Raw genomic sequence first — 22,685 nt, 5'->3', positions numbered from 1 at the left:
TCGACTGTACTGAAGCGGTCTTTCTTAAGAACAGCTTGGATCTGGTTGCTGATATCACGATGTGTTAGGAAAAAGGCCCTGCAGCTGCTATCAGGCTTTTCCTTGTTTGCAAAAAGTACGCAGTGCACGTAATAGTGCAGACACTTTTTCACATCTGATACAGATGTAATTCCTTCCCTTGCCAACATTTGAATTCGCTCAGCATTGTTCATGTCCATGTTTTGGCTAAAAGCTTCCATGTCCTCGAAACCATGGTTACGATGGGAACCCCAGTTGGCAATTTTAATGTATATCCGCGTCTCTTTGGCCACAATCTGCTGCTCTGCGTCAAGCACCTCCTGCAGCTGCTTGTCCTTGTCTGCTTTTAGCCGACCCTCTTTTGTCTGGCCGCATGGCTGGGGAAGGTCCACCTAGAAAGTAGGCATTGTTACGTATACTGAGCATACTTTATGGTTTAAAACAGCGCGACAAGATGAGAAGAAAGTGAAGACGAGACAGAAGACAGCGCTGAACTAACAACTGGAAATTTATCTCCACTTGCCCAATATATATACACGTGGGAAATACCAAAATAAGCACAGTGCGAAAGATAAAAGGAGTACAACACATACAGCCTCGGCTTGGATGCCGAGACAGTATGTGTTGTAGTCTTCTTATCTTTCGCACTGTTTTTTTTTTGCCATTTCCCACGTGTACTCGTATATATACTAGAAATAGTGGAAATAAACTTTCTGTTGTCAGTTCAGTGCTGTCTTCTGTCTCATCTTCACTTTGTCCTCATATTGGCACGCTGTTTTAAACCATAATGATCACTGCTGCTTGAGCTAGTTAACCAACTAGCTCAAACAAACCTTTCATTGAGCATACGTCAACCAAGTCTAACATGCCCCATCTTATGCCACGACAAATTTGCCTGCACTGCGCACCAAGGGCAACAGGAAAAGCCGATATTAGGGGGTTTTACCGGACCGTTCTTTAGCCCCAATAACGATACCATAACGATGCACAACGCGTGTTCAAGGCTGTCAGAGGGGAGAGAAGGCATTCTTATCGGATCCCTCTACTAAAGCTCCCTACTATCACGAGAAGTAGAAGCAATGATGGTGGACATCAGCTACAAATTTCTCACGAGCCACTGCAAGGACAATGTAATAATGTTTTAAAACTGCTTGTTTCATGTCTGCTTGCAGACATAAATGCCATGATAAAGGTGCCCAGAAAATAACCTGCAAAGATTTTTTACTTGTGGTTGCACATTACGTACCTGGAAATCTGGGTACAATTCAATCCACTTCAAATTCATTGTTGCTGCACACCCTTTCTTCATTGTGCCTTGGAGGTTAATTCGCTTCTTCTCGTACACCTCTTTCGGCCAGTCAGTGGTGCTTGAACCCTGTAAATGAAATCAAGAATATTTATTTCTGGTGTAAAGCTAAAGTAACCTAACCTAAAGTAACATAAAGTAAATCCTCTTTACACTGCCTGTACACAATATTTAAATTTGGAACGCTGCTGGATATCTGCATGAGACTGAAATGTTCGAAAGTGCACCATCATGTAACATACCTGGTCTTTGTTTTTCTCTCGAGTCTTTTTGTAGTATTCCGTTCCAAATATGCAGACTTTGACGGTTTCTTTGACAACCACAAACGGTACATTGTCTAGAGAGATTCTGCACCCGGAGTAGATCATGAAGAAGACGACATTGGCTGAAAATAAACAATAAAGACGATTTAATGAAAGTGCCTAGATTTATGCATGGCACAGGGCAATATCAAATCTAGCTTTAGTTTGTGTAATGTAACGGCAGCAAAGAAACTAAGATGCACAGCCTCTAGGAAGAAAATCTGGCTCTCCTCAACGAGAATAATAAATATCACTATTATTATTAATTACCCATCCTTTTTGTATGGTTTTAAAAAGTGAGAACTTAAAAGCAGCACGAACATGCTACAGTTTGGTTGGGCCTTGGGATTTTAATATAATACGACAAAAAGCTCGACGCTGCAGCTTCAGCTCATATACAGAGTTCAACATCAGGCCTATGCCTTACTCTAGACGTCCAATTCACACTTCCAGCAGGACCACGGATGGCACACACGGCCGTGTCACGACATGGAGTACAGCCCCACCGCAAATAGTGTCTCGTGTTGCGTGCGATTGCTTTTTCAATGTTCAAAAAAAAAGCGCAGATGGATACAAAACAAACGCCCAAGCGCAGCTCCGTCTTGAATTCAAATCAAATATGTAAAGAGAACAGGGGCAGATCTTTGATTTTTTGTATTCGTGGTTACTTTGCGTGCGCGCTTGTAATCATGACTGAAAACCGAAAAATAACAGTTGTTAATTTTACGTTTATCAGAATTTCTGAAAATCGGGTCATGTCGCGGTAACCAGAACAATACTCCACTCAAACCGAATTAAATAGGTGCTAGGGGAACTCTGAACCGGTAACCAGAACAATATATAACCCCATCTTCAAAAAGGTGAATCAAGATGAATAAATTGTCTAGTGTTGCGCACTAACCGCAATTGAAAACAAGTCGTTCTGCCAGGTTGAGTCCCTGGTGCAAATTACTACTTCGCTTTACAATGATAAATCTATGCGCAGAGCAAAACATTAAGAAGCAGTCGATACTACTTGCATTTAGACGGCTTGTTCAGGTCTCTTGATGTCCGCAGAGCATACCTCTCGTTGACGGCAGCCAAGGACCTCTCAAAAAACTTAAGCTCATCGTCTGACTTCAGGTAGCCATGGGAGTAGCCGTCTTCATGATGATGTAACCCTTGTAGGTACTTATCGATCACCTTCTGTCGGTCAGGCTCGCTCATCGTCGCATTCCGTGTGAAACAAAACAATGCACGCCGCAAATGTGATACGCGCGCCAACTTCTCGCTCACGTGGTGTGAGCTGATCCGAACTGTAGCGCCGCACACCGACCGCGCCGCCAAGCAGAGGAAAAAAAAAGAAAAGGGTGATACGTCATCGAGGCGAGGCTCCGCCCCTGCACGGATTTGTTGTGAAAACAGTCGCACCCAACGGAAAAGGGCGCGTTTGTTGCCTTCTTTGTCTTTCGCGCGCGCACGATTTAGCCGCGATGGTTAGTTTCCCTCACGTGCTTTTCCTCACACACACTGCATACGACACGCGGCGACGGTGTTATCGCCCTTCTACTTTATGGGAAACATCACGGCGATGGCGACGACGATAACAAGAAAGCGCCTAGAGTGTCCATATAATTGCTATCACACTAAATATCTTTGTCAAATGGTGTCTTTTATACGAACAAATATATAGTTTTGATGTAACGATTCAGACGGATGTCAAAGTCTACAGCCACAAAATGAAGCACCACAATTTTAGAGGCTTCAAACAGGTCTTGCTATAATAAGTAGACAGGACAGAAGGAAAAACTTTAGTTCCGTGTTTGTGTCTCAGTAAAGAACCGGGTTTACCATTAGGTAAATCTGAAATGTTCGTCGTTACAGCAGCTAAAATATATATGTCACAATTTTTTACATATGCGAAAAACATGCAGAATTTTAACGATACTTACGACAAATTGATGATTTTGCCTGATATTATAGTGGTTGTTGTGGGCGGGAAAATACGGATAGACAGTGGTGCCAGGATATGGCTATGAAAACTTCTTTGCTTCTTATACTTGGGAATTATTCATTGAAATGACTTGTACATACTGGGCCATGGCAGGAATTGGTTTGGGAATAACAAAAGAACAAACTGTCCCGACTATTTTAAGTGTTCAGTTGGTGCTAGATATTCATACGCAGCGTAACTTAGGACATTTGCAGGCGAAGCTCTACAACATTCAATGATTCGGGTAAAAATTATACATAAATCCTCTTGTACGAGAAGTAGATGGCATGGTAGCGAGATCATGCTAATGTCTAGCTTTTAAAAGTGCTGAAAAAGTTGTATAGTCCAATGAATTGGCATTAGAATACTTAATTCGCAAATAACGCTGATTACAATTCCTAATTACGGCCCCACTAAAGGAATCGAAGAATTACTAAAAAATAATTGGTTACTTCTACAATATTCCTTTCCCGACATTATTTTCCGGCCCGCTCAGTGCATCCTCTGCTGCCATCCATACGCTGCTTATCCTTTCGAACATTAGATGATATGCAAAATTATGCAAGCAGCCTTTCCAACGCAGCCGACTTGCTCTAAACAAGATGAACGTGTTCTAGTTAGTGTTACCAACCCCCGGAAGGGGGTGCTAGTTTCGCTTCAAGGTAGATGCGCGCTCCAAGCGGTTGCCGGACTTCCTAGCCTATGTTTTTAATTTTTATTTTGGTGAATTTAAATCGGGTGAAGCGCGGGAAATGGTTGTCTTCGTGCATCCATCGGGCTTACACCCACTAACCCTTGCCACTCGCTCAGAGATAACGAAAGCCCGATCGCGGTTGGTCATGAGCTTCGGTCGTTGTCTCAAGTATGAAAATGGAAAGATAAGACAGAGAAGCTTCATCACAAATGCAACGAACGTAATACGCAGGAAGTCAGGTCTTCCAAGCATAGAGAAAGAAATTCAACAAGAGGGGACACTCTTCAAAAACTGGCAACAGGAAACACGTCACGCCTAGTTTCAACAACAACCGTCAGTTGACGCGAACATCAGAAAAAAAAGAATGTGAAATAAACTTCCAGACAACGTTTTATTTTTTTTATTCCTTCCCACTAAAAGTGAAAAAGTTTTGCGTGTAAATGAACTTATACTTTGCAACTTTTTGTTTCGTTGCCTAGCAACAAGCTAGCGGCACGCCAGACGCGCGTGCATACGTCATGCGCCAGACAAGCCGCAGGAGTGAGCGAGGCCGGCCGTACGTACGAAGCTCGCGTGCTCGCCGACCCGTCTGTTATGGATATATAGCCCATGTTTTTGGGCTCCCGGCCTTCTCTATGCTTTTCTTGCGTATCGTCTGCATTTCGACACGGCACCACTGCACTACTGGACTACGGCAAGGTGAGAAATTGTGTTTGACAGTGTGCGGCGCATTTTAAGCACATTTAGGCTTAGTTCGAGTGGCGCAGTTAGCGAAAAACAGCTCCGCCGTCCTGGCGCAGTTAATTTGAGTTAATGCCTCTTCCTGGGAGATGTTTGCGGCGCTTCCTATGAGCGCCAACATTACTGTAACTTATTTCGGTAGTTTTGGAGCACGCTTGCCGCACCCGGCTTATTGACGCAGTAAGCGAAAACCGGCTCGGCCGTGTGACGCATTTGCGCGTGTACAGTCTGTTTCACACTTAGGGGAAAACTCGGAGCGCGTGGCATCGGCGATGCGGCGAGCGCTGGAGTCGTGCGGGGGAAGCAGCTCGCGCAGGCGCAGGCGCTCTAGGGGCGGGGTCGTGATCTGCGTCGTCTGCTACGGCGGCGCGTGCTGGCCGCATTGTCGGGAAGAGTGCTACGGTCAGAGGCAGTGGGCGTATTCCATTGTTACTGCGGTAACTGAGCCGATATTCCTTATTAAGCGTTGTGCAACGCCAAACTCTGAGCTTTCATTGGCCACATTCGAGTTCTACGAATTTCTTTTGACGACATGCTTTCGTTCTTTCGAAAGGCCGGGGTACTTAGTGCGTGCACGTATATTTCTTCGCTGTGTGTGTTACCGTAACACGCAACGACAAGAAAGGGACACCGAACTGTGCGCGCAACGTGCTCGGTCTTTATTTGGCGCGAAAGGAAAACAGAACACTTAATATAATGACTATGCGAGTCGAACACGATGAAACAAACGGGTAAGAATGAAAGAATGCTTTGGGTTAAGGTATTGAGCTCAAAGCGTTTCTTCTGGACAATAGTTCATTACACAAGACAGGTTCTGTCAGCCGACGAGGAAATGCACGTGGCACGCTCCGAACATCCCTTAGTACCTCGTCATGTCCCCAGCGGCAGCGATGACAGCGCTTATTCTGGAGGGCAGTGATGTGTAATGTGACTCCGTAAGTGATGTGTCCATTCGGAGCACGTCCCACTCGCTCACGATGATGGACCAGAGCCTGTCCTCGGACAACCCATGCAGAGGATGGCGCGCCAGCGATAATTTCAATAAGCCCCAGACATTTTCAATGATGTTGAGGTCTGGGGATTGTGGCGGCCACTCCAGGACTGTGACGCCGCGCTCATGCAGCAGTTCTTGGACAACACGAGCAGTGTGGATCGGCGACCTATCGTGTTGGAATATATAGTCGCCTTCCGGGAACGGGCCGTCAAGAACGTGGGGAATGAGTACATCGTCTATGATTGCCCCGTACCTTTCAGCGGTGAACTTGCCTTCTAAGCGTATCAGTGGGCCAAGACCATCTTTGGTAATGCAAGCCCACACGCTCACACTTGTGCGCCCGCTCGCAGCGACCCGTTGCAGGTACCGCGGCATATAGCTGGGACAAGAAAAGAAAGCACCTATTGGTTACGGGTATTTTAGATTGGATAATGAACTTGTCTAATAATCTGGACCAACCACACAGAAGTTCATGTTTACAGCATGCATTGCGAGCACTGGCTCGAATCACAAGCGCATGCACTTCCTGCGATGGTGAAACTTCAATCCTTACCGCAATAAGTTGTTCACTCGAGGTGCAGAGGCCTACTTTATTAAGTAAATATATTAGCCTATTATAGTTGCACTTTTTACTTAATTGGAGAAATATCTTAACACTGAATTATTCGTCTTCCAAAAGCAAATAAAATTAGGCTGGATCCGCATGCGAGGTAAACGAACTTAAATATTATGAACTACTGTCTTACTTGTAAGGTTGAGTAACAATTGCTTCCAGAAAATAACTTACCGTGTCTTGGCAGGGCGCCAAATTCGGCCTCGCTGGTCGCCAGCGGTCGTAAACGTGGATTCATCACTGAATACAACGTTTTTCCATTGTGACACAGTCCACCCTTCAAGTTCTTGCGCAAAATGGAGCCGCTTTACTCTATTTGTGGCTCTAAGTAATGGCTTTTGCGCGGCTGATCTGCTCCTCAGGCCGGCTTCATTGAGCCGCCGCCTGACGGTAGACCGCGAAGCCTTCAGCCGCAAACTTTGTCGTAGCTCTTGAAGCGAAGCGTGGGGGGCTTCAACAGCAGCCGCAACAATGGACAAATCCTCCTCGTCCGTTGTGGCCCTTGGGGGACGTCCGCGAGGGGCATCCTTGATGCGCCCTTCTTTCTTGTAGGCCTGCAATATCCTATTGACAGCTTTAAGAGACCGTCCTGTCATCTCTGATATCTTTTTTTGAGTATAGTTCCTAGAACACAGTTCAATAATCTTCAGTCTTTCTTTCTCTGGTACACGGGCCATGAGAACAAGGCTAACGATTTAGCACCGTTCTGGTCAGATGAAAAAGCTGGAATGAATTAAGACGGACAAGCGCCAGCTTTATTCAGATCAGTCTTGTATCATGTAAACCTTCCTGTGTCTGTAGAGACCCGCACCGTTCTTCGATCACCAATGAGCGAAGGAAGGAGATGACGCTGCATTTCCTTTTCAAGGTCATTTACTTTCTTTATCTTCAGAAGCTTAAAGAGCGCCGAATCACCACAAAGTCGACCATCGTCGTCGAGTCGGACGTGCTGCGAATGAACGCATGACTTGCCGATTCAATTTGCAACTCACTGCCCTTCAGAATGAGCGCTGTCATCGCTGCCGCTGGAGACATGACGAGATACTAAGTGATGTTGTGAGCGTGCCGTGTGCATTTCCTCATCGGCTGACAGAACCTGTCTTGTGTAATGAACTATTGTCGAGAAGAAACGCTTTGAGCTCAATACCTTAACCTAAAGCATTATTTCATTCTTACCTGTTTGTTTCATCGTGTTCGACTCGCATAGTCATTATATTGAGTGTTCTGTTTTCCTTTCGCGCGAAATAAAGACCGAGCACGTTGCGCGCACAGTTCGGTGTCCCTTTCTTGTCGTTGCGTGTTACGGTAACACACACAGCGAAGAAATATACGTGCACGCACTAAGTACCCCGGCCTTTCGAAAGAACGAAAGAAGCATGTCGTCAAAAGAAGTTCGTAGAACTCGAATGTGGCCAATGAAAGCTCAGAGTTTGGCGCTGCACAACGCTTAATAAGGAATATCGGCTCAGTTACCGCAGTAACAATGGAATACGCACACTGCCTCTGACCGTAGCACTCTTCCCGACAATGCGGCCAGCACGCGCCGCCGTAGCAGACGACGCAGATCACGACTCCGCCCCTAGAGCGTTTGCGCGTGCGCGAGCTGCTTCCCCCGCGTGACTCCAGCGCTCGCCGCATCGCCGATGCCACGCGCTCCGAGTTTTCCCCTAAGTGTGAAACAGACTGTACATGCGTGTACTACGTCGTAGCGCCTAAGACAGACAAGTTTTCGCGCATTCTGTGGCCCCCAACATTATTGTAGCTAACGTCGTTGTATTTGGGGTAATTTAGAAGCACGGTTGCCGCGCCCAGCTTATTGACTCAGCGAAAAGCAGCTCGGCTGTGTGCCGCAGTTTCGCGTGTACTGAATCTTACTGGTAGAAGTTCGTTACGCATTCTCTAACCCGAAAAAGTATTGCAATTTATTTGGTAACTCTTTAGGATATCTTGAGGCTTGCTCGCCGCGCCTGGGGTTGTGAAGGTGTTAGCAAAAAAGCAAGCCGGCCATAGTGAGTTGGTTTTGCGTGTACTGAATTTTAGTGGGACAAGTTTGTGACGCATTTTATAGCCCTGCAACAACATATACCTTATTTCGGTACTCACGCTTCTCGAAAACGCGACGAGCGATTGCCGAGAGTGATAACACGGGAGTGTTGCATGCGCCGGCAGGACGCGTAAAAGATAACGAGGAGGAGCTGAAGAACATGACATTTATGTATTCTGAGCGACTGAAAACAGGCTTTGCACCCACGAGTCTGACTTCAGTGCGATTAGAAGGCATTCTGCGAGCGTGTAACATGGTCTGGCTGAGCCTGTGTTGTAGCCACCTTTGTGTACTTGGCGTACCATCGTGTCGACTGAGGCCAAGTTGCTTTGGAAACGCGCAGTCACCCGTGTATTTGTGCACTTGAAGTGCAGGAAATAATGCCCGGGAAAGGAGGGCTGCTTGAAAATTTTGTAGCATTGTTTGGGAGGAGTCTTTGCTGCGAAATATACGTAAAAGTGAATTTATCTGTAATGCCGCTCATTCACCACTTACGCACGTTTCGCCTCTACACGAAATACTCCTGTTAGGTCAATATACCAATATGATACATGCTTGTAATTTACTTTCTTTCAGCTGATGGCATCCGGTGGAGCATCGTACGGCAACGACTGCTGCTTACCTGGTGCCACAACTTTGGATGAATGCAGAAGCCCGGAACGAGCATTTATATAGAGCAAAATAAACATTTCATCATTTCAGAAGGAGTCTTTCGTTTTCTTTATGAAATTGCACCTGACAGATTGGGTGCAGTCTTGTAAAGGTAAATCGCAATCATTTCTACTTAATAATGAAACGATTCCACGACAAGGCCACGCGAGGCTCAGCAGAAGCGAAAAGAAAGAAAAAATGAATGCCGCGCCGAGCAGCGGAGCCGGCGCGGCGTGTACCAAGTGGTGTTCAAAACGCGCGCGCCCAAAACCGAAACCGGAAGGAGTCAACAACATCCGCTTGGTGTGCTACAGTCAATTCGGCCGCTGGGCTCTATGGGAGTGTCCGCTCTTGTTGAAATTTCTTTCTCTATGTTCCAAGCATCAGACGAAGATGGCTAAACCGGGCCGTCACATGTGTTGCACAGTTCTGTGGTCTTATAACACCGGTAATTCCGGTGCTGCAAAATTTTTCACGTGGCTTAACGACAGCTCGTAAGCACAAGTGTTGCACTTTAATTTCTGGGCGCTTTAGATATATGCTTTCTCATTCGTTATGTAGTTCAAATATTGAGAGCAATTATGGGCTGCTTCCTGTTCATGCAGATGCATGTAGCCAGTTCAAAATTCTGCGGGTCCTTAGTTCTCATACTGTCAATGAAATACATGGATTGTACTGTACATTGTTTCTTTAAGCAAAAAACATGTGTCGTTGTCATAAAATCTGTGGTAGTCAAGTTGCGCGTTACCAGCCCGTGACGGTTAATTTTCGCCTTGGTTTAGATCTTCTGGAATCTATGTTCGCTGATAATGTAGGAATTTCAGTTGTGAATGAAAATTGCTTCAGCAGTTGGACGCTTTGGCACTGAGTGGAAGTGAGTCTTTTTCCAGCAGTTAATATGTGAATAAAAACAAAAATGGTCAACTTTTACTTACGTTGAGTTTTGGCTGTCTGAGGAATCGGCGAGGTTTAGTTGATACCGAGACTTGTACATGTTTATCTTTCTCGGGTGACCACGTTTCCCCGCTTAACAAATGTTATAATGCAGCACAGGACGTGCCCGCATATATAGAAAGTTTCTGGAATATTATCGATGATTCCATCCGCTGTCTGTCACCGAACCTTGTCTAATCTGATTGCATGTATGCGCGACGCGTATAGTGTCGAACTTTGTGGAAGACACGCGGGCCCCAGCGATTAGTCTGGAGCATTCGACGATTGATGTATAAAAGCCAATGCGCTTGACCCGTTGATCAGATTTTCGGCAATGGCCGGGTGTGTTCGCCGCTCTCGTTGTGCTTTAAGTGTAGCCTGTTTTGTGGGCACAGGTTCGCGCAATAAAAGCAAGTTTCGTTTTTCACAGTATTACCACTGCGTTCTTTAAAGTCACTCACATGTGACATGTGGTGGAGGTAGCTTTGCGTTCATGTACCGGCCGTCCCCACAAAGCCGTGACCCAAGCCCGCACGCGGAAGACAGCACCAACGTCGGCAAGAACCAGCGAGGTAGCCCCAGGCAGCAAGGACTGCCCCCGGAGCACGGATTTTTGCCTGAGACGACCAGGAAGATCACCACCAAGTCCACCCTAGTGGCAGCCCCAGCATCCCCCATCGCGCTGCAGCAGCCAAGGAAACCTCCGAGGTTCCGCGGTTCAACGTTCGAGGACACGGAAAGCTGGATTGAGACGTATGAGAGAGTCGCTACATTGAACAGCTGGAACAGCGACGACAAACTGCGACATGTCATCTTTGCATTGGAAGGCAATGCAAGGACCTGGTTCGAGAACCGAGAAGCGACCATAACTACCTGGGCCCTGTTCAGAAGCGGCTTCCTGCAGATATTCACAAGCATCGTACGCAGAGAACGGGCCCGAGCGCTATTAGAAACCCGAGCGCAGCTACCTAATGAGACAACCGCGATCCTCAGGGAGGAAATGAGCCGTCTATTCCGCCACGCCGACCCTGAAATGCCCGAGGAGAAGAAAGTCAGCTTACTCATGCCTGGTGTGGAGGAGGAACTTTTTGCCGGAATGGTACGAAGCCCACCGAGGACCGTCGACGAGTTCGTGCGCGAGGCCACCAGCATCGACAAGACACTCGACATGCGAAACCAGCAATTCGACCGCCGCACGAACTCGACAAACTACGCCGCATTTCAGTCACTGGCCACCGACGACCTGCGGGAGACTATTCCAGTGGTTGTGCGGGAGGACCTACAGAAGCTGTTCCCCTCGTCACAGCCTCAAGTGGCTACGATTGTCGATGCCGTACGTGAGGAGCTCCAAAAACAACTCGGAGTACCCTTGAATCGGCGCATTCTCAGCCGCAGGCGGTGACATACGCCGCTGTAGCCCGCCGTCACGTTCCCCCTCCGCGCCCACGGCAGGGCCCAGTGACGATACGGTTCCGTTGTCCACGCCCCCCCTTCCCGCCGCCAGCACACGCCAACCCGGCACCCCACGCGGCATTCCAAGCAAGACGGACGTTTGGCGCGCTCCCCACCAACGTCCGCTTTGCTATCACTGCGGTGAAGCCGGGCACATCTACTGCCGATGCCCATACCGGGAGATACCGCGTGGTCAATCGCGATATCGCGAACGACCACGCGATATCGCCGACTACCTCGCCGCCACTTAATGGAGCCCTCGATGACCGTCCCGTTCACCGTCACCAGGCTACCTTTCGCCGCACCGCCGACCATACACCGGCCCTGCCTGGGGCCTCTCTGCAAGCCCATATCCTGAAAACTAAAAGCAGTAACCGATGGAGGTGCGGTTGCTGTTCGTCGAACTACCGAAGATCCTCCGCCGCCGACGACGACGAGGAAGAGACCATCTCGACGACACAATAACGACACGCCGCCGTCCCGACGAAGTCAGGAAGCCAAGACTACGCCGACGAAAGACGACCTGACGACGCCACATACCAGCCACAGGTCAACGCGACGCAGCCAGGATCCGACGCCAAGACGTAAGTGCAACACAAGACAAAAAACCACCGACTTCGACGTGCTTGTCGACGGCCACGCAGATATCGCCTTAGTAGACACAGAGACCCATCACTCCGTAAGGAGTAGGCATATCGCCGCCCAGTTGAAGAAATTTAAAACTGCATGGGAATGCTCTCAAATTAGAATCGCTGGAGGACACCTTATTACGCCGACTGGAATCTGCACGGCAAGAATTACCGTTCATGACCGGAGCTGCCCTGTCACCTTCGAAATCCTCCAACGGTGTTCACGAGACGTCATTCTCAGCATGGAATTCATGAACCACCACGGCGCCATCATAAACCTGAAGTCAAAATCGATAACGCTGTCAGAAGATCGAGCGATACCGCCCGAGAGCTCTCGTAGCCACCACGCCTTGAGGGTGCTCGGAAATCAAGTGAGCATCCCGCCGCGCTCCAGCATTATTAGTTCCGTCGGCACCGAAACACGCGCTGACATAGAAGGCGTCATCAAGGGCGACCAAGATCTACTTCACGACCGTGAAATTTGCGTCGCAAGAGGGATCGCTAGACTGGACGAAGGGAAAGCGGAAGTTATGCTAACCAACTTCAGCCAAGAGTTCAAGCACATCAACAAGGGCACGACAATCGCGTACATCGAGGACACTGTGGAAACCAGCAATGCCTTTGTCCTCTAGGATTCTGCAGCACCTACACCAATGAGCATAGCCCCCGATCCACACATTGACGTAAATAAGTCTTCCTACGAGTAAGCAAGGATAGATCAGAAGTCTTCTCCGGCGATACAAAGACTGCTTTTCGACGTCATCTAGGATTCGACAAACACCAGTTCTCAAGCATCGCATAATAACCGAAGATTGCGCTCGACCCCTCCGCCAGATCTCTTATCGAGTTTCGACGCGAGAACGTGAACCAATTAGGCAACAAGTCGACGAAATGCTAAGCGACGACATCATCCAGCAGTCGAAAAGCCCGTGGGCATCTCCTGTAGTCCTGGTGAAGAAAAGGACGGAACCCTACGCTTCTGCGTCGATTACCGTCGACTAAAGAAGATAATGAAGAAGGACGTATACCTCCTTCCACGGGTACACGACGCATTCGATCGGCTCTGCAACGCTAAATACTTCTCGTTGATGGACCTCAAGTCTGGCTACTGGCAAATAGAAGTGAACGAGAGGGATCGCGAAAAGACCGCCTTCAGCACGCCAGACGGCCTCTACGAGTTCAAGGTCATGCCATTCGGACTGAGCTCCGCGTCTGCAACATTTCAGCGCGTCATGGACACGGTGTTAGCAGGATTGAAGTGGCAGAATTGTCTTGCTTACCTGGATGACGTCGTTGTCTTCGCCGGAAGTTTCGACGATCACCTTAGGCGGCTTGCGACAGTACTAGAGGCCATCAAGTCATCAGGGTTCACTCTGAAGCCAGAAAAGTGCCGCTTCGCTTACGATGAACTTCTGTTCCCAGGCCACGTCATCAGCAAGTCTGGAGTCCGCCCCGACCCGCAGAAGAAAGCTGCCATCGCAAAGTTCCCGCAGACCATCGACAAGAAGGCAGTGCGTAGACTCCTTGGCATGTGTGCCTACTACAGGCGCTTTGTCAAGGACTTTTCACGCATCGCTCAGCCGCTGACACAGCTAAATGTGGCGTCGAGTTCAAGTGGGAAACGCCGCAGACCGACGCATTTCAAGAACTCAAACGACGCATAACAGTCGCCGCCCGTACTTGCGCACTTCGCCGAGGACGCCGATACCGAAATCCACACTGACGCCAGTAGCCTAGGCCTCGGTCCCGTCCTAGTCCAGAAGAAAGACGGACTTGAACGGGTGATATATTATGCTAGGTGGTCGCTGTCAAAAGCTGAAGAAAATTATTCTGTGACTGTGAAGGAATGTCTCGCCATCATTTGGGCTGCAGCAAAATTCTGCCCTTACCTCTTTGGCAAATCATTGAAAGTCGTCAGCGACCATCACGCGTTGTGTCGGCTAGTTAACTTAAAGGACCCTCAAGGACAGCTGGCGCGGTGGAGCCTCAGACTGCAAGAATATGACGTCACGGTAATATACAACTACGGAAGAAAACACTCTGACGCCGACTGCCTATCACGCGAGCCCATCGATCCCCCGCCGCAAGACGACGAGGACGATGGCGCCTTCTTTGGAATAAAATGCGCGGAAGACTTAACTAAACAGCAACCAGCAGACCCGGAGCTGAAAGGCCTCGTCGAGTATTTGAAAGGGAACACCGACGTTGTCCCTAGGGCTTTTAAGCGCGGGTTGTCTTCTTTCACTCTACAAAACAAACTTCTCGTGAAGAAGAACTTCTCCCCAGTCCGCGCCAGCTACCTTCTTGTTGTTCCGTCGGCGCTGCGTCAGGAAGTACTGCACGCCCTGCAGGAAGATCAAACCGCTTTGCACCTCGGATTCTCCCGGACGCATTCGAGGATACAGGAAAGGTATGATTGGACGCGTCTGACCGCCGACGTCACCCGTTATGTAAAGACATGCCGAGACTGTCAGTGACACAAGACACCACCGACGAGGCCAGCAAGATTACTACAGCCGATCGAACCTCCTCGCCGACCGTTCCAGCAGATTGCGATGGATTTGTTGGGGAAGTTTCCGACGTCAACTCCGGGAATAAATGGATCGTCCTGGCGACGGACTATCTCAGCCGCTTCGCTTAAACTGAAGCTCTACCAAAAGGCTGCGCAGCCGAAGTGGCGAAAGTTTTCGTCGAGAACATCTTGCTGCGACATGGCGCTCCAGAAGTCCTCATCACCGACAGAGGAACGGCCTTTCCAGCAGAGCTCACCCAAGCCATTCTGCAATACAGCCAGTCAAGTCACAGGAGGACAACTGCCTACCACCCGCAGACGAATCGTCTCACGGAGCACCTGAACAAGAACCTCACCGACATTCTAGCAATGTACGTCAACGTCGACCACAAGATGTAGTACGCGGTCCTGCCGTATGTAACCTTCGATTACAACACAGCGGTGCAAGAAGCAGCACAGATCATATCCGATTAAGTCGGTTTACGGCAGGAACCAGACGACGACGCTCGAAGCCATGCTGCCGCACGTCACTGACGAAGAGAATGTTGCCGTCGCTACCTATCTCCAGCCCGACAGCTCGCCCGCCTTCGGATCAAGAACCAGCAGCGTATCGACAGCCGACACTACAACCTCCGACGACGCTACGTCGAGTACCAGCCCAGTGACCGTGTTTGTGTTTGGACCCCGATACGTTGACAAGGACTCAGTGAGAAACTATTGCGATGCTATTTCGGACCCTACAAGGTCATCCGGAGTATTGGCGCACTAGACTATGAGGTCGTGCCAGACGGCTTTCTGCATTCGCAGTGGCGCCGCGCGCGATCTGAAGGGGTCCACGTGGTGCGTCTCAAGCCCTTTACGCACCCTGACGAACTTCCTTAGTTTGTTGTTTCTTTGCTACGGGTATTTTTGTTTATTCCTTTCGTTTGTTTCAGAATCGGGTCGATGCGTTTTATTAGGGGGGTATTGACACGTCTACATGTTTATTTTGCTCGGGTGACCACGTTTCACCGCTTTACAAATGTTATCACGCAGCGCAGGACGCTCCTGCATGTATAGGAAGTTTCTGGAATGTTATCGATGGTTCCATCCGCGGTCTGTCACCAAACCTTGTCTAATCTGATTGCATGTATGCGCGACGCGTATAGTGTAGAACTTTGTGGAAGACCCGCGGGTCCCAGCGATTAGTCTGGAACGTTCGAATATTGATGTATAAAAGCCGACGCGCTCGACCCGTTGATCAGATTTTCGACGATCGCCGACTGTGTTCACAGCTCTCGTTCTTCTTTAAGTGTAGCCTGTTTTTTGGGTACAAGTTCGCCCAATAAAAGCTAGTTTTGTCTTTCACAATATTGTTACTGTGTTCTTTAACGTCGCTACCACGTGACAATACACTTCACAACGCACAAATAAAATTAATGGTTGATGGTGCCAAGAAGTAATTTTCTTCGCAGTAGCCCCCTCCCCACCTATATTTGCGGACTAATTGAACTGTAGGTCTAAACTTAACCACAAGTTAATAATTTTAAGGCGACTACTTTCACGTAAGGACAAAATAGAATGCCTGTGAATATTGGTAGTTAACGACAGTAGTTTAGTACATAAATATTTTTTTCTTATAATTCCTTCGCACTGGTGTGTACGAGCGCTGTCCGATTATTTTAAGCAAATGAATAGATTCTGCCAAGGTAAACGCGGCAGGAAAAAACGCACTTCGTAAGCACGACACACTTCAGTGGGTTCTGCTCCCCGAATTGGTTAACGTCGCTGCGCGGCTAGCGGGCATGCAACAGAGCACGAACACAGCCCGCCTGCAAGCGAAGTGTGAAAGTTTGGCTTCGCGGTAAGCCTCCTGCTCCTTGCAGCGCACCCTCTCCTTCTACTTTCTGCTCTCATCAGTGACGTAATGGAGGCAATGTTTTGCTTGTGAATTATTCCCTGTTCGATATCCGGCAACCTCCATTGGTGGAAGCTGCGCTGCCGCTGTGTATCGGCATGATACCGATTGTCCAAGGGAGGTACAAGGGGCTTTCGCGCCCTGGTATTACTACCGAACCAGAGACACACATTTTCGAAGTTTGGATATTGGGAGGGAGGGAAGGCCGCGGGAGTGGTTTCAGGAGCCTGCGTATTGAAACCGTATTTTATTTCCAACTCGAGGTCCGCCATTGTGTTTAGGTCAAATAGGTTGTGCAGAAAAGCACGCTTGAAGAATATCTACATCCCCCGTTACTTTTAAAATATTTCGCCGGTCATCTTCTCTCGTTTTGGCCCTCAAGACACCAGCAGCAACGCAGGAAACTCGCTCTATATGATGGCTGTGAGACAGGGCGCCGGCTGTTGTATGAACGTGTAGCGCACATGATTGTTGTTACTCAGCGCACCTCGTTTATTGTTGCTGGAACTCGAAGAAGACCCTTCCGTTTGAGCCAATGAAAGTCTCTAAATATGGTCCGTAGGTGATATCTTGGCCATAATGTCCTAAGTGGCGTTAATTATGGCAACATATCCGCACCGAATAAATTTGTTGCCCGAAATCTGGTGAAGCCATCACTTTAAGGAAACAAATATTGAGCTTCCGTGTTTGCTTATCTGGACACGTGCGTCCGCGGGGGTACTGCATGACACATTCTTGGCCGTTTTACTGCAGTTGCCACTTAATTTAGATCTGCTCATTGCGTCACCTGTTTTAGCTTGTCTCATGAATTAAGTAACATATTACATGTACTATTGGGTACTGAGAAAAAAAGCTGCACTTTCAGCTGGAAGGTGAAACATCGATTGTGATAATAAATTATTAGACTTATTACGAACTCACGATAGTCGCTTTATTGGCCGATTGCACTAGTAATTAATCGCTTGATATGTAAATCAACAAGCCTGACGTTACACGTGTGCAAGAAAACATGAGCACATCTCCCTCGACGACCAACGACACTCGCTGTCATCACAGCAAGAATGACAGCAGCAGCGAGCGAATTCACCGTCTTGCGGCCTTTCATTTCACAGTTAACTAGTGGCTAGAGCACCGCGCACACCAATCAGCCCTCGGCGTGCCTAGACTCTGTAGACATTACAGGGCGTTTGCAAGATAGGGCCTGCGTGGTGGCATTAATTTGTGCCATAGCATAGTCAGCCGCAGCCGAAGTTTAATGCTCCCAGTCCCCCACTCCTGGTGCCTTGCACGGGATGGAAGGCGGCACGCTTCGTCCCACCTTCCTGCTTGACGTGCACGACATCGAGCCAGGCCCCGCACACTCTCTGTATCGGACGCGTGTAGTGATTATATCAGCGCGGATGCGCATCGGTGATGCGCAGTATGTACAATGCACTGGATCGTGTCTTTATAAGCCACGCTCGCAATAAACCTTCTTTCTTTCCTGCACCGGCAATACTGATGTAAGCGTCGTCTGCCTTGGCACGTTATATGGCATCAGAAGTGGGATCCGAACCCACGCCCACATTCGTGGGTTAGACTAGTTCGATTAATCGACGAGCTCGACGAGTTCCTTTGGCGCTGGAAGAGCCTCTAAAGAAGGAACTTGAAAGAATGTATGGTACGTGCTGACATAATTGTTAAAGTGAACGAGCCTACCGAGTCGGCCAGTCCTTTAGTTCTGGCAAAAAAAAAAAAGAAAGATGGCACTCTACGGGTGTTCATGGACCCCAGATTTGTTAACAAGTAAATAAAGCGGCAGCATTTCCCGCTTCCTAGGCGCCCGTTTAACGAAGCCCGTACTTTTACGAATCCCGTTTAACCAATGCCGCGTACTTCAGCTGTCTCCACGCGAACTCCAGCTATCATCAGATACCGCTTGTAGAGCGGACATCTAAGACCTGCACTTTCTCTTCCCTGTTTGGGAGATACCATTTTCTGCGTCTGCCCTTCGGCATTTCCTCCGCACCGGAGGTATTTCAACAAACCATGAGTGAAGTATTTGATGGCCTACCTGGCGTGCTAGTATACATTTACGACATTTTAGTTCGAGGTTCCCGTAAGAAAGAACACGACTAACAGTTCACAGAAGTGCTTAAAGCTGCCGAGAAAGCAGGATTGACTTTCAACGCGCAGAAATGCAAGTTCGGTGTGAAATCAGTCAAATTACTTGGTGAAGTCGTAAGCCGACCGGACATATCGGCTGACCCAAAGCTTTACGAAAGCTTGGCGAAAATGCCGACACCAACGACCAAGACTGACGTCCAGCGGATGCTGGGAGTGCTTAACTATTTCAGCAAATTCGTGCCATGGTTGTCCGAGTGAACGACGCTTTTAGGAGAGCTTATCAAGTCCCGCGCAGAGTTCCAGTGAACAGCAAACCGAGTGCAAGAGTGGAAAATCTTAACGCAAGTTTTGACTACCATCCCTTGCTTGCAATCTTTCATTCGCAACGAGAAACTAAGCTAACGTGCGACGCATAAAAGCAAGGTGTCGGTGCAGCATTATTGCAAGGCTACAATGGTAACTGGCAACCTGTAGCATATGCATCTCGTGTATTAACCCGAGCCGAGCAAAGCTATGCACAAATTGAAAAGGAGGCACTGGGAATTTGTTTTGGCTGTGAAAGGCTTCACGAGTTTGTCCACGGAAGAAAACTGCTTATCTAAACAGACCGAAAGCCGCTTGTAGCGATCGCGAAAAAGTAAATCGCCGACATGCCACCGCGAGTGCAAAGATTCGTTTTGCGGCTGCTAAAATACAACTTTGTCTTGCAGTACATTCCCGGAAAGCAGATGGTTCTCACTGACATGTTGTCACGCTCAACGGCTGGCCAGGGCGAAGACCAAGTTGGCACCACTTCTGGTACCACAGACGACGTGGAGATCCATGCGGTGCAGTCCTTGGGCTATTTTGTCCCTGCAGCAAGAAACGTCACTGCATTGTCACTGCAGCAAGAAACGTCTCGTGACGTTACCTAGAGGCCGTGAGGAAAAGGTAAGCAAGCGGGCAGCCGGTGAAAGGGGAACTAGAGCCATTTGCGAAAGAACTGTCAGTCGTTAATGGAATATTGCTGAAGGGCTCGAAAGTTGTAATACCGCAGAGTATGCGACAAAGCATTCTGAAAAGAATACATACTGGCCACCTCAGGTTGCAAAAGTGCAAAGAGAGGGCCCGAACTCTTGTGTTTTGGCCTGGTCTGAAGGGCGAAATCACTGCACTAGTAGTAAGCTACGCAAGATGCAGAAAGTACGCGTACAGGCAACCACATGAACCACTTATAATGCGGCCAGTTCCAAAATGTGCTTGGTATAGGGTCGGTATAGACATCACTTCTTATGCTGGAAATTCGTACGTGGTTGCTTACGACGCCTTTTCGAATTTCCCTGTGCTTGAGAAACTTGAAGACACAACTACAGCAATTACGATCGCAGCCCTTAGCGCCACGTTCGCCAGGTATGATGTACCTGTAGAAGTCTGCAGAAATTACGGACCCCAGTTTCCATGCCATGAATTTGCCAGATTTACCAAAACATACGACTTCACCATGCACCCCCAGCCCCCGTTATCCGCAGTCGAACAGCTTGGCTGAGAAAGCTGTGCAAATCGCAAAGCGCATCCTGAAAAAGACTAGAGAGGCGAGGGAGGACGTCTGGCTGGGTTTACTAGCCTATCGCTCAACACCACTGGAACATGAGCATTCTCCGGGTGAGTGTCTGCAAAGAAGGTGACTTCGTTCTCACCTTCCTGACTTCAGCAGGGTGTCACGGACCCCTGTGAGGAAGCACCACCAAGCCGCGGCTCGGAAGCATTTGCAAATACTGCGCAGATGCACGAAAGTGAGGCTTCAGGATGCGACTGGGTGGTACCTAAACGCGAAGGTCGTTGGTGAAACTGCTCCACGTTTCTATTTGGAACGAACGCAAGACCACCGTGTTCGCGACGCAACCACCGACATCTCCTTAGGACGGGTGAGAAGTACATCGGTGAAAGTGATGATGACTGCGTGGATTGTCCACCATGTGAAAACTCCCGTGCGCCGGCACCTGCAGCACCAGCCGAACCAACAGCGCAAACCTCCGAGTCGTCACTTCAACAAACAGCCGTAGGATCAATACTACCAGCAAGTGACAGCGATCCTTAGCCTGGCATCCAACCGACGCATGCTACTAGAAGGTCGACTCGTGCCGTCCGGCCTCCCCAGAAGCTTCATTATGATGAACATTTTCAGCAAGTTTCATAAGCTTTAGCAAATGTGTATATGTATCTAAGTCTCTCTTTTGTTTGTTACCCGAGGGAGGATGTATCGGACACGTGTAGTAATTATATCAGCGCGGATTCGCATCGGTGATGCGCAGTATGTACAGCGCACTGCATCATGTCTTTAGAATCCACGCTCGCAATAAACTTTCGTTGTTTGCTGCACTGGTTATGTTGCTGTAAGCGGCGTCTCCCTTGGCACGTTACACTCTCCAGTTCCAACGACTTTATGAATCCATGCATGTGTTCACGTGTATATATGTATGTTATTTGCTGATAGCGCTTGTTTTTGTTCCCCCCTTTTGCCATTCCTTGCCTGGTTTCGCGCTGTTTATCAAGCTGTTTACACGGTGATAATTTTTAAGCTCGATAGAAGCTTGAAAACCAGCCTACGCTAGACAGCATGATTCTTGTCCTTGAGCTGTACTTTGCGGAAAGGCGGGCATTCATAGCAGGAGAAATCCAAACACACCATTCCGGTAAATAACCAAAATTCAGTAATTAACATACCAAGTAATTATATTTGCACGATTCACAAGCAGCACGAACTGATAAAACAGGGCAGGACACTTTGATTGCAGGCAAACTGAAGAACTATCGCGCAGGGACCTTGTTTCCTCTTGCCGCATATTGCCGCTCTTCTCTTGCCGCTACGTGCCGCATATTCGATGTAGCATTTGCCTCCCTCCAAAGAGAGCATCGTCGTGGTGCTGACTTAGCGGTCGGAATATGTGTCAGACGAGCTGTGGTAACTTCATTCCGAAAAACAGATCTACACGCGACAATGTGCACGACTTCTGGTGCACGCTGCCTCGCCCTGGAGGAAGCAGGACTGTTAGGGATAACCTCATAGTTCAGGTCACTGAGGCGCCGTATATTCTTTTACCGACCAAATAACCGCCTGAGGAGCTTTTCTGGAAGCCCTTGCCGAAGGATGGGACTCCAAACCTAGACTTTGTTGCCTGGCTGATATGTGATGTATCGGTGCCGTAGATTGTAGCATCGAGCGTCGTAGTCCTGTTGTCGGGTGATTCTTACGCGGGAGAGTTGTCTCGCTTCTTCAGTGCGTTGAGCGAAAGCTTCAGCTTCCGTGCTTGTATGACTGCAGTCATGTGGCAACATCGCATCGAGCATCGTGTTCACTTTAAGGCCATGAAGAATGCTAAATGGGGTCTTTCACGTTGTTTCCTGTTGAGCAGTGTTGTAAGCGAATGTGATGTACGGTAGAATGTCATCCCAATTTTTGTATTCCACGTCTATGTACTTAATCAGCATGTCCGCGATAGTCTTGTTTAAGCGTTCTGTTAGGCCATTCGTTTTCGGGCGATAGGCTCTGGGCTTTCGGTGAGCCATGCCGCTTAGGCTAAGCACTGTCTTTAGGAGTGTAGCCGTGAAGGCAGTATCTCTGTCCGTCATTATCACCGTTGGCACACCATGCCTCAGAAGTACGTTTTGAATAAAGAATCTCGCTGCTTCGTCTGCGGTGCCGCTTGGAAAGGCTTTGGTTTCTTCATAATATGTAAGGTAATCAGTGGCAACTATTGTAACATTCCATGAAAAGAGTGTAAAGAACCAAAACACAATCGCTTTATTCTTTTTCTTCCCCCCGTTCCCACCAGATCAGTCCT

The 22,685-nt window shown here is 48.5% G+C and overlaps 1 protein-coding gene and 1 long non-coding RNA gene across 2 annotated transcripts in view; both read left to right on the top strand.

The window, feature by feature from the left end:
* Window positions 1–22,685, top strand: part of LOC142574416 (uncharacterized) — a 168,910-nt gene that overhangs the window by 112,744 nt on the left and 33,481 nt on the right. The gene's annotated exons all lie outside the window — the stretch shown is intronic.
* Window positions 4,664–9,388, top strand: LOC142574415 (uncharacterized). The gene is made up of 2 exons (XR_012826526.1): window positions 4,664–4,991; window positions 9,261–9,388. It is a non-coding gene; the product is annotated as an uncharacterized LOC142574415 (long non-coding RNA).

Source organism: Dermacentor variabilis, chromosome 3 (genome assembly GCF_050947875.1).
Source record: "Dermacentor variabilis isolate Ectoservices chromosome 3, ASM5094787v1, whole genome shotgun sequence".
NCBI classification, from domain to species: domain Eukaryota; kingdom Metazoa; phylum Arthropoda; class Arachnida; order Ixodida; family Ixodidae; genus Dermacentor; species Dermacentor variabilis.
Note: the sequence above shows the minus strand (reverse complement) of the source record. Positions and strands in the feature narration are given on the sequence as shown.